This window comes from Bos grunniens, chromosome 9 (genome assembly GCF_055505025.1).
Source record: "Bos grunniens cultivar Pamir isolate PY7600 chromosome 9, Bosgru_T2T1.0, whole genome shotgun sequence".
Lineage (NCBI taxonomy): Eukaryota > Metazoa > Chordata > Mammalia > Artiodactyla > Bovidae > Bos > Bos grunniens.
The window spans coordinates 66,289,326-66,307,516 of record NC_141173.1 but is presented as its reverse complement, the minus strand read 5'-3'; the positions used below and the strand labels follow the sequence as shown (position 1 = coordinate 66,307,516).

The following is an 18,191-nucleotide window of genomic DNA, read 5'->3' as shown; positions in this document are numbered from 1 at the left end:
AGCTGAGCACCAAAGAATTGATGCTTTTGAACTGTGGTGTTGGAGAAGACTCTTGAGAGTCCCTTGGACTGCAAGGAGATCCAACCAGTCCATTCTGAAGGAGATCGGCCCTGGGATTTCTTTGGAAGGAATAATGCTAAAGCTGAAACTCCAGTACTTTGGCCACCTCATGCGAAGAGTTGACTCATTGGAAAAGACTCTGATGCTGGGAGGGATTGAGGGCAGGAGGAGAAGGGGACGACAGAGGATGAGATGGCTGGATGGCATCACTGACTCGATGGACATGAGTCTGGGTGAACTCTGGGAGATGGTGATGGACAGGGAGGCCTGGCGTGCAGGGATTCATGGGGTCGCAAAGAGTCGGACACGACTAAGCAACTGAACTGAACTGAACTGAAGTTATTTTTAAGGGCCTTTCTAGGACAGTTTGTCTAATTAATTCATCAAAGAAAACATCAGTTTTAAAAAATTAATTTCAGCACCTTTATCCTTGGTTTTTTTTTTTAATTAATTTAATTGGAGGATAATTTCTTTACAGTATTATGGTGGGTTTTGCCATACATTGACTTGAGTCACCCATGGGTACACATGTGTCTCCCCATCCGGAATCCCCTTCCCACCTCCCTCCCCACCCCATCCCACTGAGTTGTCCCAGAGCACCAGCTTTGAGTGCCCTACTACATGCATTGAACTTCAGCAGCCATATTCTTATTATAGGACTGCTGTAACAAAATACCTGAACCTGAGTGGCTCTAACAACAGAAATTAACTTCCCACAACGCTCTGACCAGAAGTCCAAGATCAAGGTGTCAGTGGAGTTGGTTTCCTCCGAGGACCATAAGGGAAGGATCTGTTCCAGGCCTCTCTGGCTTATAGATGACCATCCTTTTGCTTCCTCTTCACGTGGTGGGCTCTGTGTACACCAGTGCTCCTGGTGTCTCTCCTTGTGTCCTGATCGCTGCTTCTTATAAGGACACCAGTCAGATTGCATTAGGGCCCACCCTAACAGCAGTTGAACTTAAGTACCTCTTTAAAGACTGTTTTCAAATACAGTCATTTCCAAAGGTACAGGGAGGGACTTCGCTGGTGGTCCTGTGGTGAGGACTTTGCCTTCAAATGCAAAGAGTGCAAGTTCGCTTTGTGGTCAGAGAGGTAAGATCCCACATGCCTCTGGGCCAAAAACTTAAAACAAGAGCAATAGTGTAACAAATTCAATAAAGACTTTTAAAATAGTCCACATTAAAAAAAAAAAAATCCTAAAAAAAAAAAAAACCCACACAAAGGTATTGGAAGTTAGGATTTCAACATATGAATTTGGGGGGACAGAACTCTAATAGCATCTTATTCATGCTGCACTACACACACAAAACACACACACATCATTGAGTGTGTGATGCAAGTGGAAAGCAGCTAGGTATTTTATTATGTTCTAGATCGGGAAGGAAATTTCACTACGTCTCTCTCAGTCATTTTCCTTTGCTCTCAGAGAGAGTGAATATGTAAGCCATTCCGGTAGCTATCACGTGAGTGCAGTGGACAGAGGCAAGACCTGAAAGGAAATGTCTGTTTGCTGTAAAAATACTGGTGCCAGGCTGCCAGCTCTCTTTCCTTGCAGAGAACTATTTTTATTGTGAGATTATATCTCTCCTCCTTGAAGGGTGCTTAAAATAACTTTTTGTCTATGAAGGGATCATTGTTAATGATAGTTGTTTTGTTTTGTTTTTTTACACATTTCCTTACTTGGCAAAAAAAAAAAATATATATATATACTGGCATCCCTGTTTTCCAGGTCCATGAAATACAGCTGGTCTCCCGGAAACATTTCCCAGAGACTAGAGCCAATTTTATGAGATTGAGGCACTTCCTTTTGGTACTGGGGAAGCAACTGGCTTTACATATAATCCATGAGAAGGCCCTGGAAGCTTTGGAAGGATAACTGGTAGTGGATTTTATCCTGAAATGTGGCAAGCTAGAGTGACAAGGGACCCTGGGAGGTGAAACTTACAGAGTTTGGGGAACGGAGCTAGTCTGTTTGCTGGACTAGTCGGAGTGGGAGGACCACAGCTTGCACAGCATCAATATCCTGCCAGCTTCTCCCTGGCGTAAGGAAGTGTGATTCCTCACAGCCTGGACAGAGTGAGTATTCCTTTTATGTGCTAAGTAAGTGCCATATAGGCTCTTGAACTGAGCAAAGCTGGATCCTAGAAGGTGGGCTGTGGAGGAAGGACCCACACGGGGAGGGCACCTGGGTGCCCACCACCATCTTCTGTCGCCTGGGATTGTCTTTTACTCTGGGGAACCTCTCAGTTTCTGTCCCCCATCTTAGGACACTGGTCAGAAAGTGTTGATTTTTGTTATATTTTTCTTATTTAAAACATTTTAGAATGTTTTTGGGTGAAATATACATAACATAAAATGTACCATTTTAAAATTACAACTCAGTGGCATTAGGCACATTGACAGTGTTGTGCAAGCCGTCAACAAGTTTTCCATCTTCCCAAACAGAAATTCCATATTCATTAAATCAACCTGTTTGCCACCCTCTTTGGCACCAGGGACCAGTTTTGTGGAAGACAATTTGTCTGTGGACCAGGGAGGGAGGGGGATGGTTTCAGGATGACTCAAGTACATTTCATTTATTGTGCACTTTACTTCCATTATTATTGCATTGGCTCCACCTCAGACCATCAGTCATTAGATCCTGGAGGTTGGGGACCCCTGTGTTAATCCGTAGTTCTCCATTCTCCACTTCTCCTTGCATTTGGCAACCAACATTCTTTTGTCTGTATGAATTGGAGTGCTCTGGATATACCATGTAAGTGGAATCGTTCAATATTTGTTCTTATGTGTCTGGTTTATTCCACTTAGCATGCTGTTTTGAAGGTTTATCCATGCTGTTGCATATGACAGAATTTCCTCCTTTTCTGAAGCTGAATAATATTCCACTGTATGCACGTACTATATTTTGTTTATTCATTTATCCATCGGTGTACATGTGGACTGCTTCTGTCTCCTGGCTGTTGTGAATAATGCTGCTGCGGTGATGTACAACTATCTCTTGGAACCTCTGCTTTCAGTTCTTTGGGGTATATACGCTGAGGTGGAAATGCTGGGTCATAAGGTACTCCATATTTACATTTTTGAGGAACCATTATCCTGTCTTTCATAGAAGCTACACCATTTTGTATTCCTACCAGCAACACACAAGAATTCAATTTTTCTGCATCCTTGCTAACACTTAGTGTTTTCTGGTTTGGGGACTTTTGTTTGTTTGGTAATAGCCATTCAAATGGGTGTGAAGTGGTATCTCATGATGAAGCACTGCTCTTTGATAGCTTGTTCTTTGGCTTGTGTGTTAGTCACTCAGTTGTGTCCAACTCTTTGCGACTCCATGGGCTGTAGCCCACCAGGCTCCTTTGTCCATGGGATTCTCCAGGCAAGAATACTGGAGTAGGTTGCCATCCCCTTTTCCAGGAGATCTTCCCAACTCAGGCAAAGAATCTGTCTGCAATGCAGGAGACCCAGATTCGATCCTTGGGTTGGGAAGATCTTCTGGAGAAGGAAATGGCAACCCACTCCAGTACTCCTGCTTGGAGAATCCCATGGACAGAGGAGCCTGGTGGGTTATAGTCCATGGGGTTGCAAAAGGACATGACTGAGTGACTAACACTTCACTTCACGTCACTTCTTTGGCATGATTCTAGTACTTTTAAACATTTTTATTGATTTAAAATTAGTTTTATTGGAATATAGTTGATTTACAATGTTGTGTTAGTTTCAGGTGTACAGCAAAGTGATTCCATTATACATATATTCATTCGTTTTCAGATTCTTTATTCATATAGGTTATTATAGAATATTGAGTGAGTTCCCTGTGCTATACAGTAGATCTTTGTTGGTTATCTTTTTTATATATAGTAACATATGTATGTTAATTCCAAACTCCTACTTTATCCTTCCCCTAACCCCTTTCCCCTTTTGTAATCATGTTTGTTTTCTGTATCTGTGAGTTTGTTTTGTAAATAAGGTCATTTATATTCTTTTAAAATTAGATTTCACATGTAAGTGATATCATATATTTGTCTTTCTCTGACTTCACTTAGTATGATAATCTCTAGGTCCATCCAAGTTACTGCAAATGGTATTATTTCATTCTTTTATGGCTGAGTAATATTCCACTCAGCCATAAAAAGGAGATCAAACCAGTCCATCCTGGTCTTTGTTGGAAGGACTGATGCTAAAGCTGAAACTCCAGTACTTTGGCCACCTCATGCAAAGAGTTGATTCATTGGAAAAGACCCTGATGCTGGGAGGGATTGGGGGCAGGAGGAGAAGGGGATGACAGAGGATGAGATGGCTGGATGGCATCATGAGTTGCCATGATGGACATGAGTTTGGGTAAACTCTGGGAGTTGGTGATGGACAGGGAGGCCTGGCGTGCTGCAGTTCATGGGGTTGCAAAGAGTTGGACACGACTGAGCGACTGAACTGAACTGAATATTCCACTGTATATATGTACCATATTTTCTTTATCCATTCCTCTGTCCCTGGACATTTAGATTGCTTCCATGTCTTAGCTATTGTAGATAGTGCTGTTATCAACACTGGGGTGCATGTATCTTTTTGAATTAAGGTCTTCTATGGATGTATGCGTAGGAATGGATTGCTAGATCATATGGAAGTTCTGTTTTGTTTGCTTAAGGAAGCTTCATACTATTCTCTATATGGCTGTACCAATTTACATTCCCACCAACAATGTAGAAGGGTTCCCTTTTCTCTATTTCCTCTCCAACATTATTATAGACTTTTTGATGCTGGACAGTCTGCCTTGTGTGAGGTGATCCACATGTAATTTTGATTTGCATTTCTCTGATATTTGGTGATAGTGAACATCTTTTTATGTTCTTTTTGGCCATTGTATGCCTTCTTTGGAGAAGTGTCTATTTAGACCGTCTGCTGTACTTTTTCAGAAGGCTCAGGAATATAGCAGAAAGTAAATAGTAATAGGAACCCCAAAAGACTAATTATAAGAGAGTGGTCATCCTGGGATATGTCTTCAACATGCCTAGAGGGCTTTCCCGGTAGCTCAGTGGTAAAGAATCTGCCTGCGATGCAGGATACATGGGTTCAATCCCTGGGCCAAGAAGATCCCCTGGAGAAGGGAATGGCAACCCACTCCAGTATTCTTGCCAGGAATATCCCATGGATAGAGGAGCCTGGCAGGCTACAGTCCATATAGTTACCAAGAGTTGGAAATTAACTGAAGCAACTGAAATAACTGAAGCAACTGAGCATGCACAACATGCCTAGAATTTTTTGAAGTCCAGAACAAAAAAAAACAAGGTCCAGAAAGAGGCAGGATAACTGGATGACATTTCTTTAGTGAGAACTCCAACCTCTCCTCTGCTGAGAGTGGCCTCACTTTGTGGCTGCAATGGGACATCCGTGTTGGGATACAAGACAAACAGCAGAGCGTCCTGTCACATGTGTAGTGGCTCAGTTACATTACATGACTCCTTTGCCCTAATTCTGCATTCACCAGCTAATCTTCTCATCTTGAATTTTGTTTCCCAGGCTGCAAAACCTCTGCTCAGGTCTTCTTGACCACTTTGTTCCTTATTGTAATTCAACAAATGGATGCTCTGGTTATAAATCATTCTCCTTTGCTTGGTCAGTGTGCCCGCCTCACCCCTGGAGGACTGTGAAAACCCAGCTCCCTAAATCCGCAGAGCTGAGGGCAGCCTGCCTGCCACCCCCTCTCATATCTCAGTGCCACGGGCGGAGTTCCTCAATGGTTCCCGGCGTCTCAGAGCTGTGCATTGTCACTTTCAGGCAATCCTTCCCAGATGGAGGCTTTACAGCTTCTCTCTCGAGTGTTTTTCCTTGTGTAGGCCTGACAGTTTTCTCTCTGTCCAGCTGAAGTCTCTGTTAAAATGGGAAAGCTCTCTTCTTGGGTTCAGGATTGAGAAAGAGAGTGGAAAGAAAAATAATTTCATGGCTTTTCTACATCATGAGAAACTGACTCGATGAGTATTAATTGCATGTCTGCTATGAGCCAGGTTTTGGGTGGGTTGCTGGAAATACAGCAGTGAGCAAGCGGGAGAGGTCCCTGTCCTGATGGAAGAGACCAAAGGGAGGAGAGGGCCACCAGAGGACTGCTTCATGGAGTCCTAGCATGGCCTGTACTGGTATATTGCTGAGACTGTTTCCCATCTCAAAAGACCTCTCCAAGGGACTCAAGGATAGCCATTGTGTTCTCCACCTCATAGTTCATGCAATAAGCATTTGCTGTACTGACCCAGGGAGTAAAACAGAGCCAGGAAGGGCCAACTTTATAAAGCGCTTTTCAGCCTATGTATGGCTATGCAGGTGCCCAGAACATAACTGGAGAAGATGAGCGTAGGACCCACCCCATATCCTCTTTGAGAGATCAGATGGTGGAGGAAGGATGCCTACTTGTTAATTCAGCCTCTCTGCATTTCAGGTGTTGAATGAATATCTAGTTGCACAAAATATAAGTTTCCTTTCTGGTTTTGCAAATTGTTCTTCTATTGGCATTGATTCTGGTTTTCAGACAGGAAATCTTCAGGCTTGTAAGCACTTTCTGTTCCAAGTTTTGCTCCTCAAAATAAATTACTGTTGTACAGTAGAGAACGAGGAAGAGACAGAAGAGGATGCATCTGGAATTTCTCTGTCAGCCATCAGTAACTGTGTTTTTGTTTATTTATTTATTGGCTGTGCTGGGTCTTCGTTGCCATGCAGGCTTTCTCTAGTTGTGGCAGTGAATGGGGGCTCCTCTTCACTGTGGGGCCCAGGCTTCTCATTGCAGTGGCTTCTCTTGTTTTGGAGCACGGGTAGGCTCATGAGCTTCAGTAGTTGTGGCTTTAGGCTCAGTAGCTGTGGCTTAGTTGCCTGCAGCATATGGATCTTCCTGGACTAAGGATCAAACCCATGTCCCCTGCATTGGCAGGCAGATTCTTATCCACTGTACAACCAGGGAAGTCCTATCACCACATTTTTTGTGAGTTACTGAGTACTTTCTAGGAAATGTCCAGCAAGGCATAAACCTTGATAGTGTAGAGAAATTTGGGAGTTGTGTCCATCTGAAAAGGGAGGAAGAACCATGTGTGTGTGTAATATTTCTAGTCTGAATTGAGTAACTAGAGTCTTTGACTTCACAAGTAAGATGTGTGTTCAAGTCAAGATAATAGTTAGGAGAAGAACTGAAGTCCAGGAAGCATGGCCTCCTTAATTGAAGGAACTAAAAAGTCACACTCTGTGTAAGAAGTTGGTGACTTAAAATGGATTCACTGAAAAGGAATCTTTAAACATGAGAATTAAAGTGCCAAGTGCAGATAGAACATGGTGGTTCGCATTCACATGGAATCTATAAAAAGAAGTGATGCACTGGGCAAGAAGACCATGTCAGCATTTGTTAAGCAACATTCTGGGAGGGGACCACAGAGGTTCTGATTTTATAGAGTCAAGTGTGATTCCTTGCTGGGATGCAGTGCCTTTTGGAAATGCTTTAGGAATATCCAGCTGGTTCTGGCCTAACCATAAGCCCAGCTCATAACCCTGAAGACTCTCATTAGATTTCTGTGTGGTTCATCCCACATGGCTGCATGAAGCTGGGTGGATCATCAGTTCTACTTTGGGTGCCTGGTCACATCTCTGTGCAGTGAGGGAATGAAGCTTCTAAAGCTGTGATTCTGAAGTTCTGACCTTGGGCTCCTCAGTGACCAAGATAGGGCCTGGCCAGACTTGACCTTTGATTTTTTGGATGTCTCAGCTGGAGAGAGAGAAAGGGTGATGGGTCGAGAGGGTGACTTCTCTGTTGTGAAGGAATAGCTGTTCCTGTGAATAGAAGGAAGAAAGAGATAAGGATAAGTGACTAATGAGATTGTCATGGCCCAGGTCAGAATGGAGATTGCCATCCTGGGTGGCACACCGACTTTTGGAATTCGGGAATTGAAGAGTGGAAAGAATGCCTACAGTTGGGAATTTTGATCTCAAATGCAAATGGGTCATTTGGTCTGCCTCCATGCAAGCTGACCACCTTGGGTCATTAGGTCTGTGGCACTGGCCAACAACTGCTTGGTGTGTCTTCCTGGCTGTGCTGTCAGGTGTGTGTGTGTGTGTGTGTGCGCATGCGCACGTGCATGTGGCTGCTCATTTTTTAGGGTTTATAGGCATCTTTTGGATCCCTCCTTTATGTGCTAGTCCTGTGTCTGAATTGGTGGTCACTTGGAAAACTCAACTGCTCATGTCTACCCCTTAACATGGAAATAAAGATCCAGTCCCAAGGAAACAGCTCCCTTATCACATGCACCCATCATGACCCACCACAGATGTTGATGAAGAGTTTTTAATTCACTCCATGGGAGCATCCGTGTTCATATGTGAAAGTGAAAGTGCTAGTCTCTTAGTCATGCCTGACTCTTTGCAACCCCTTGGACTATAACCCACCGGACTTCTCTCTCCATGGGATTTTCCCGGCAAGAATACTGGAGTGGGTAGCCATTCCCTTCTCCAGGGTACCTTCCTGACCCAAGGGTTGAAGCCAGGTCTCCTGCATTGCAGGAAGATTCTTTATTGCCTGAGCCACCGGGGAAGCCCACATGTTCATATACATCTTCCCAAGTTCAGGGAGGTGGAGAGAATTACTTGACCTGATTTAAGAAGGTAAGAGGATATCCAGGAGTGGTATGGAAACCTGGGTTGGAGAAAGAAAGATCGGATAATTGGAAGAAGACATGAAAGTGTTGGGCATGTGGATGGGAGAAGGGGCAATGTTCAGATAGTTCTGAGAGGTTCCTGGGGCCTGCTAATTGCCCTCTCCCACTCCTATAAACTGGCCTAAAGTACTCAGTGCACACCTGGAAAAGGCAAGTTTATTTTTCAGGTGGGGCTTTGAGGTGAGGTTATCATTTTTCATTATTGCTGCTGGCAAGGATGCATTCAGCTACTCAAAAGAGCAATTAGTCTCTCTATACAGCACCAATAGGCTTGTTTGAGATATGTTTCCTCTGGAAGAAGTTTATTTTACTGATTCTAATATTACAAAGAAATCTGACATTAAGAGACTCTCAGGAGGGAGTATGTAGGAGCAGCTAGGGGGCAGAGGGCAGCCACACACCGAGCTCTGTGTTTCCTGTTTGCTGTGCTCTAAAGAGAGCAGCTGAGTCCAGCACCCCCGTAAACAAGACTCAGTGCCCCCATCTCTCCCTCAGTGTGTGTTAAAGCCCAGACATTCCTCACTGTGGTGACAATATACTCTGGGGACTGCTACCCAGACTTGTTGGCAGCTTCCAGATGGTGAAGCAGCACCAGCTTCCGTGTCTGCAAAGCTTAGAAAGGCAACCCGGGGTTTCAACAGCAGACATTATGCAACGTCCTGCCTTCTGTTTGTTGTTTGTCCTGTTCGTGTGATGGCCCTGGCTGGCTAATTTGACACTTGCAAGAAAAGCAGTGCCTCGTGGACTTTTTCAAGGGTGTGAGGTAGAAGCAGAAGCCAGAGGTTCTGTCCTCCAAATCTGTCTTGATGATTCAAGAACCGAGAGGAAATAGCCAGTGAAAACACAGGATGCTCCTTTCATCGGAAGGACTCCACACTGCTCTGGGTTGGAGATGGTGTGGTCTGCATCCCATTCTGCTCCCCCAGAGAACCTCCTATTTCCAGGCATTTGTCAGGCATCCTGTCTTAAAGGACCACCTTTCCACTCTCAGGACCTTGTCACCTATGACTTTCATCACCCTTTGGTCTCCATCTATCCCTAACTAGTTAATTTAGATGAATAGGGATAATGTAAGGGGGAGAAAAAAGAAATTTAAAAAACACCTCTGTGTGGTAGGTAAATGGTTGATACTTCTTGAAACCTGACTCTTTTACAGATATTTTACTTTCTGGTTCCTGGTTGGTCCTGTGCAGGTGGTACTAATGCTTCTTTCTGAGCTGATAGAGTAGCAGGAAGAGCCGCTGGTCCTGTGGGCCTGGGCAACCACGGATGGGGAACCACTGTGCACAGATGTGGAGAAGAACATCATGGGCAGTGATGCTCAGAGCATGGAAAACACTTGCTTATGTTTATTTTCTTCATCATTTTATGTGCTTTTTTTCTGTTTTTCTATCTTCTATTTTGACACCAGCTGAAGCCAGGTGCCTTCCTCTGCTTATTACATTGGCTGTAATGCTAATTTCCCATAAAAATGATATGATCAAACCAGACTTCATCTTATTTGCCTCAAAAAGAGAGAGATTATTACCATATTTTTGACTGGATGAAACATCATGAATCCCATACTTCTCACTGTGATTTTAAACCATCGAAATGAATGCCTTTTTATTTTTTATTATTGTAATTTTATTCGTCTGAACCACATAGGTCAACTAACCATATGGTGAAGTTGATAGGAATTGGCTGACAGGGAAGTTGTTGTGTAAAGAATAAACCTAGGCATTTCTTTCTCAGACTAGCTTTTCCCTGCATCCTGGCTCTGCATATTTCATGCAACATCACATTTCATCTTTAGAACAACTTCATCATGTTACTACTGTTATCACTTTTTACTCTCCTGTTGGGAAAACTGAAGCTCAGATAATTTTTTTTGCCACAACTCTTGAGGGAGTTGGCAAACTTTTTCTATAATGTATTAGAAAATAAATATTTTAGACTTTGGGGACTCTGCTTTCTCTCTCAGAACTACTCAGCTGTTGTGCTGCTGCTGCTGCTGCTGCTAAGTCACTTCAGTCGTGTCCGACTCTGTGTGACCCCATAGATGGCAGCCCACCAGGCTCCCCCGTCCCTGGGATTCTCCAGGCAAGAACACTGGAGTGGGTTGCCATTTCCTTCTCCAATGCATGAAAGTGAAAAGTGAAAGTGAAGTCGCTCAGTCATATCAGACTCTTAGCGACCCCATGGACTGCAGCCTACCAGGCTCCTCTGTCCATGGGGTTTTCCAGGCAAGAGTACTGGAGTGGGGTGCCATTGCCTTCTCTGGTTGTACTGCTAGAGAAGACAAAACAAAAACAAAAACGAGTGTAGCTATGTTCCAATAAAATTGTATTTATGGGCTCTGATATTTGAATTTCTTAAAATTCTCTCAGATCATGAATAATACCATTATTTTGTTTCTTCCCAATGGTTAAAAATATTAAAGCATTCTTGGAAATTCCCTGGTGGTCCAGTGGTTAAGACTCCACACTTCCACTGCAGGGGGTATGGATTCAATCCCTGGTCAGGAAGCTTAGGTCCCACATGCCACATCATGTGGCCAAAAAATAATTTTAAAAAATAATTCTGGTTTCCTCAGTGTGTATGCCCAGCAGTGGGATTGCTGGGTCATAAGGCAGTTCTATTTCCAGTTTTTTAAGGAATCTCAACACTGTTCTCCATAGTGGCTGTACTAGTTTGCATTCCCACCAACAGAGTAAGAGGGTTCCCTTTTTTCCACACCCTCTCCAGCATTTATTGCTTGTAGACTTTTGGATTGCAGCCATTCTGACTGGCGTGAAATGGTACTTCATTGTGGTTTTGATTTGCATTTCTCTGACAATGAGTGACGTTGAGCATCTTTTTATGTGTTTGTTAGCCATCTGTATGCCTTCTTTGGAGAAATGTTTGATTAGTTCTTTGGCCCATTTTTTGACTGGGTCATTTATTTTTCTGGAATTGAGCTGCAGGAGTTGCTCGTATATTTTTGAGATTATTGTTTGTCTGTTGCTTCATTTCCTATTATTTTCTCCCATTCTGAAGGCTGTATTTTCATCTTGCTTATAGTTTCCTTTGTGGTGCAAAAGCTTTTAAGGTTAATTAGGTCCCATTTGTTTATTTTTGCTTTTATTTCCAATATTGGGAGGTGGGTCATAGAGGATCCTGCTGTGATTTATGTGGGAGAGTGTTTTGCCTACATTCTCCTCTAGGAGTTTTATAGTTTCTGGTCTTATGTTTAGATCTTTAATCCATTTTGAGTTTATTTTGGTGTATGGTGTTAGAAAGTGTTCTAGTTTAATTCTTTTACAAGTGGTTGACCAGTTTTCCCAGCACCACTTGTTAAAGAGATTGTCTTTAATCCTTGTATATTCTTGCCTCCTTTGTCAAAGATAAGGTGTCCATAGGTGCGTGGATTTATCTCTGGGCTTTCTATTTTGTTCCATTGATCTATATTTCTGTCTTTGTGCCAGTACCATACTGTCTTGATGACTGTGGCTTTGTAGTAGAGCCTGAAGTCAGGCAGGTTGATTCCTCTAGTTCCATTCTTCTTTCTCAAGATTGCTTTGGCTATTTGAGGTTTTTTGTATTTCCATACAAATTGTGAAATTATTTGTTCTAGCTCTGTGAAGAATACCATTGGTAGCTTGATAGGGATTGCATTGAATCTATAGATTGCTTTGGGTAGTATACTCATTTTCACTATATTGATTCTTCCAATCCATGAACATGGTGTATTTCTCCATCTATTAGTGTCCTCTTTGATTTCTTTCACCAGTGTTTTATAGTTTTCTATATATAGGTCTTTAGTTTCTTTAGGTAGATATATTCCTAAGTATTTTATTCTTTTCTTTGCAGTGGTGAATGGAATTGTTTCCTTAATTTCTCTATTTTCTCATTATTAATGTATATTTTATATCCTGCAACTTTACTATATTTATTGATTAGCTCTAGTAATTTTCTGGTGGAGTCTTTAGGGTTTTCTATGTAGAGGATCATATCATCTGCAAACAGTGAGAGTTTTACTTCTTCTTTTCCAATTTGGATTCCTTTTATTTCTTTTTCTGCTCTGATTGCTGTGGCCAAAACTTCCAAAACTATGTTGAATAGTAGTGGTGAGAGTGGGCACCCTTGTCTTGTTCCTGACTTTAGGGGAAATGCTTTCAATTTTTCACCATTGAGGATAATGTTTGCTGTGGGTTTGTCATATATAGCTTTTATTATGTTGAGGCATGTACCTTCTATTCCTGCTTGAAAGAGACACGTGTACTCCAGTATTCATCACAGCATTGTTTATAATAGCCAGGACATGGAAGCAACTTAGATGTCCATCAGCCGATGAATGGATAAGAAAACTGTGATACATATACACAATGGAGTATTACTCAGCCTTTAAAAAGAATACATTTGAATCAGTTCTAATGAGGTGGATGAAAATGGAGCCTATTATACAGAGTGAAGTAAGCCAGAAAGAAAAACACCAATACAGTATACTAACGCATATATATGGAATTTAGAAAGATGGTAACGATAACCCTGTATGAGAGACAGCAAAGGAGACACAGATGTATAAAACAGTCTTTTGGACTCTGTGGGAGAGGGCGAGGGTGGGATGATTTGGGAGAATGGCATTGAAACATGTATAATATCATATATGAAATGAATCGCCAGTCCAAGTTCGATGCATGATACTGGTTGCTTAGGGCTGGTGCACTGGGATGACCCAGAGGGATGGTACAGGGAGGGAGGTGGGAGAGGGGTTTGGGGTGGGGAACACGTGTATACCTGTGGCAGATCCATGTTGATGTATGGCAAAACCAGTACAATATTGTAAAGTAATTAACCTCCATTAAAATAAATAAATTTATATTAAAAAAAGAAAATAAATTATTGCTCAAATGAAATAAATATTATTGAAATCATTAAAAAAACTTTTAAATAAGATGAATGAAAAACAGAAAAAAGAAATAAAAATAAAACTTAAAAATATTAAAACATTATTCACTTGCAGACTATACAAAAACAGGTAGTAAACTGGGTTTGCTTTATCCAGTATACATGATGAGAGTATGCAGGAAAGGAGACATGGGTTAGGATGAATACTAAGTGGTAGGAGGTATACTGAAGTGATAGGAGTGAAGTGGTAGGAGGAATACTCCTGTCAGAGGGAACAGTATGTGTGCAGGTTGTAAGGAGCATGAAGTATTTGAAGAACTGCAAGAAATCCAAGTGCAACTTGATATATGGTATGAGGCAAGAAAAGGGAAGATGGCAGGGCTTAAGTCATGACCTTGTAGAATATCTTAAGGATTTTAGGCTTTGTCCTTAGAGCAATACAAAGCCATTTAAGAATATTAAGCAAAGGAGTGACAAGGGCAGTTTGTCTTTTTAAAAAATCATTGGCTGATGTGTGGAGAATGGATCGCAGTGGGTTGGTAATAGTAGAAGCAGAAAAAACAGGAGGCTCAAGAAGCAGGCCAGGTGGATAATGATGGTGTCAATTAGTGACCATAGGCAGAACCACTTCCTGCCAACAACAGGAAGTCGGGATGGTTGGTTTTGCAGAAGAGGAAGATGTGGCTGGCTGAAGTGTCCTGTTTGGCAACGTAGCAAATGGAGGGAAAACAACAATGAAAACTCTCATCTTCTGACTGCAGATGCAGTGCTTTTTCCTGTGTGGTGTGAAATTCTTAACATTCTCAAATGGGAATTATGTTCATTCTAATCTACCATTTATCTCTGAACCTCGCAACTGAAGAGCTACTCTTCTTTCTCACACACAGTTCCTTTCTTCTGGAGAGAGTGCTCATAATTAAGGAGAGTTCCTTTTTGGGTTTGAATTGTTCATCTTCATTTCCTGAGGAAATTTATTTCATTGTCAAGGGAAATCACCTCTTGTTCAAATAATAGAAATGCCAGGGAAGATACTGTAGTAATGGTTTCATGTTATTTCTGTGCCAGTATTAGAAAGGTAACCAAATCCTTACTCAAAGTTCAGCTTTTCTTAAAATTTGTATAGCTTTCTTTCCCAAAGGAGAATTGGTACCTTCTCTTCTACCTTAGGAGGCATCACTATGAACAAAGCTAGTGGAGGTAATGGAATTCCAGTTGAACTGTTTCAAATCCTGAAAGATGATGCTGTGAAAGTGCTGCACTCAATATGCCAGCAAGTTTGGAAAACTTATCAGTGGCCACAGGACTGGAAAAGGTCAGTTTTCATTCCAATCCCAAAGAAAGACAATGCCAAAGAATGCTCAAACTACTGCACAATTGCACTCATCTCACACGCTAGTAAAGTGATGCTCAAAATTCTCCAAGCCAGGTTTCAACAATATGCGAACCATGAACTTCCAGATGTTCAAGCTGGTTTTAGAAAAGGCAGAGGAAACAGAGATCAAATTGCCAACATCCGCTGGATCATGGAAAAAGCAAGAGAGTTCCCCAAAAATATCTATTTCTGCTTTATTGACTATGCCAAAGCCTTTGACTATGTGGATCACAATAAACTGTGGAAAATTCTGAAAGAGATGGGAATACCAGACCACCTGACTGCCTCTTGAGAAATTTGTATGCAGGTCAGGAAGCAACAGTTAGAACTGGACATGAAACAACAGACTGGTTCCAAATAAGAAAAGGAGTACGTCAAGGCTGTATATTGTCACCCTGTTTATTTAACTTCTATGCAGAGTACATCATGAGAAATGCTGGGCTGGAGGAAGCACAAGCTGGAATCAAGACTGCCAGGAGAAATATCAATAACCTCAGATATGCAGATGACACCACCCTTATGGCAGAAAGTGAAGAAGAACTAAAGAGCCTCTTGATGAAAGTGAAAGAAGAGAGTGAAAAAGTTGGCTTAAAGCTCAACATTCAGAAAACAAAGATCATGGCATCTGGTCCCATCACTTCATGGGAAATAGATGGGGAAACAGTGGAAACAGTGTCAGACTTTATTTTTCTGGGCTCCAAAATCACTGCAGATGGTGACTGCAGCCATGAAATTAAAAGACACTTACTCTTTGGAAGGAAAGTTATGACCAACCTAGACAGCTTATTAAAAAGCAGAGACATTACTTTGTCAACCAAGGTCCCTCTAGTCAAGGCTATGGTTTTTCCTTTGGTCATGTATGGATGTGAGAGTTGGACTATAAAGAAAGCTGACCGCCAAAGAATTGATGCTTTTGAACTGTGTTTTGTCGGAGAATACTCTTGAGAGTCCCTTGGACTGCAAGGAGATCCAACCAGTCCATCCTAAAGGAAATCAGTCCTGAATATTCATTGGAAGGATTGATGCTAAAGCTGAAATTCCAATACTTTGGCCACCTGCTGTGAAGAACTGACTCATTGGAAAAGACCCTGATGCTGGGAAAGATTGAGGACAGGAGGAGAAGGGGACGACAGAGGATGAGATGGCTGGATGGCATCACTGGCTCAATGGACATGGGTTTGGGTAAAGTCCGGGAGTTGGTGATGGACAGGGAGACCTGGTGTACTGCGGTTCAGCAGGTCAGAAAGAGTCAGACACGACTGAGCGACTGAACTGAACTGAACTTCTCCCTTTGGAGTAGTGATTTGTTTGGCTGGGCACTCATAGTCACCCTCTAATTCTGATACTGTCACACATCTCTGGGTCAGAGCACACCCTGTTTTGAACAACAGGATGTGAGGGCTTGGAGTCTGTTTCTGTGGTGTCCAGGACTGGGAATGGGGAAGAAAGCAATAGGGAAAGGTGATGACTTCAGACTGTACTACAAAGCTACAGTCATCAAGACAGTATGGTACTGGCACGAAGACAAAAATATATCAATGCAACAAAACAGAAAGCCCAGAGATAAATCTACATACCTATGGACCCCTTATTTTTAACAAAGGAGGCGAAAATGTACAGTGGAGAAAGGACAATCTCTTTAACAAGTGGTGCTGGGAAAACTGGTCAACCACCTGTAAAAGAATGAAACTAGAACACTTTCTAACACCATACACCAAAATAAACTCAAAATGGATTAAAGATCTAAATGTAAGACCAGAAACTAAAACTCCTAGAGGAAAACATAGGCAAAACACTCTCTGACATAAATCACTGCAAGATCCTCTATGACCCACCTCCTAGAATAATGGAAATAAAAGCAAAAATAAACAAATGGGACCTAATTAAACTTAAAAGCTTTTGCACAACAAAGGAAACTATAAGCAAGGTGAAAAGATAGCCTTCAGAGTGGGAGAAAATAACAAATGAAGCAACTGACAAAGCAACAAACAGCTCATGCAGCTCAAAAGCAGAAAAATAAACAACCCAATCAAAAACTGGGCCAAAGAACTAAACAGACATTTCTCCAAAGAAGACATACAGATGGCTAACAAACACATGAAAAGATGCTCAACATCACTCATTATCAGAGAAATGCAAATCAAAACCACAATGAGGTATCATCTCACATTGGTCAGAATGGCTGCTATCAAAAAGTCTACAGACAATAAGTACTGGAGAGGGTATGGAGAAAAGGGAGCCTTCTTATACTGTTGATGGGAATGCAAACCAGTATAGCCACTATGGAGAACAGTGTGAAGATTCCTTAAAAAACTGAAAATAGAACTGCCATATGACCCAGCAATCCCACTGCTGGGCATATACACTAAGGAAACCAGAGTTGAAAGGGACACATGTACCCCAGTGTTCATTGCAGCACTGTTTATAATAGCCCAGACATAGAAGCAACCTAGATGTCCATCAGCAGATGAATGGATAAGAAAGCTATGATACATATACACAATGGAATATTACTCAGCTATTTAAAAGAACACATTTGAATCAGTTCTAATGAGGTGGATGAAACTGGAGCCTATTACAGAGCAAAGTAAATCAAAAAGAAAAACACCAATACAGTATATTAACGCATATATATGGAATTTAGGGAGAAGGCAATGGTAACCCACTCCAGTACTCTTGCCTAGGAAATCCCATGGAGGGAGGAGCCTGGTAGGCTACAGTCCATGGGGCCGCAAAGAGTCGGACATGACTGAGCAACTTCACTTTCACTTTTCACTTTCATGCACTGGAGAAGGAAATGGCAACCCACTCCAGTGTTCTTGCCTGGAGAATCCCAGAGTCGGGGGAGCCTGGTGGGCTGCCATCTATGGGGTCGCACAGAGTTGGACAAGACTGATGTGACTTAGCAATGGAATTTAGAAAGATGGTAACAATGACCCTTTATGTGAGACAGCAAAAGAGACAGATCTAAAGAACAGACTTTTGGACTCTGGGAGAAGGCGAGGGTGGGATGATTTGAGAGAATAGCATTGAAACATGTATATTACCATATGTGAAATAGATCACTAGTCCAAGTTTGATGCATGAAACAGGGCACTCAAAGCCAGTGCACTGGGACAACCCAGAGGGATGGGATGGGGAGGAAGGTGGGAGGGGGAGTTGAGATGGGAGACACATATACAGCCATGGCCGATATATGTCAATGTATGACA

At 42.1% G+C, this 18,191-nt stretch overlaps 1 protein-coding gene across 11 annotated transcripts in view; it reads left to right on the top strand.

The window, feature by feature from the left end:
• Window positions 1-18,191, top strand: part of MRAP2 (melanocortin 2 receptor accessory protein 2) — a 145,115-nt gene that overhangs the window by 89,857 nt on the left and 37,067 nt on the right. Inside the window, exon 1 of one of the 11 annotated variants that reach the window (XM_086316425.1) lies at window positions 1,865-2,136. The exons of the other annotated variants lie outside the window; for them this stretch is intronic. The gene's annotated coding sequence lies outside the window, so the exon portion shown is untranslated. Of the gene's footprint in view, window positions 1-1,864; window positions 2,137-18,191 lie in introns of those variants that run through there. 11 annotated transcript variants of the gene reach the window in all.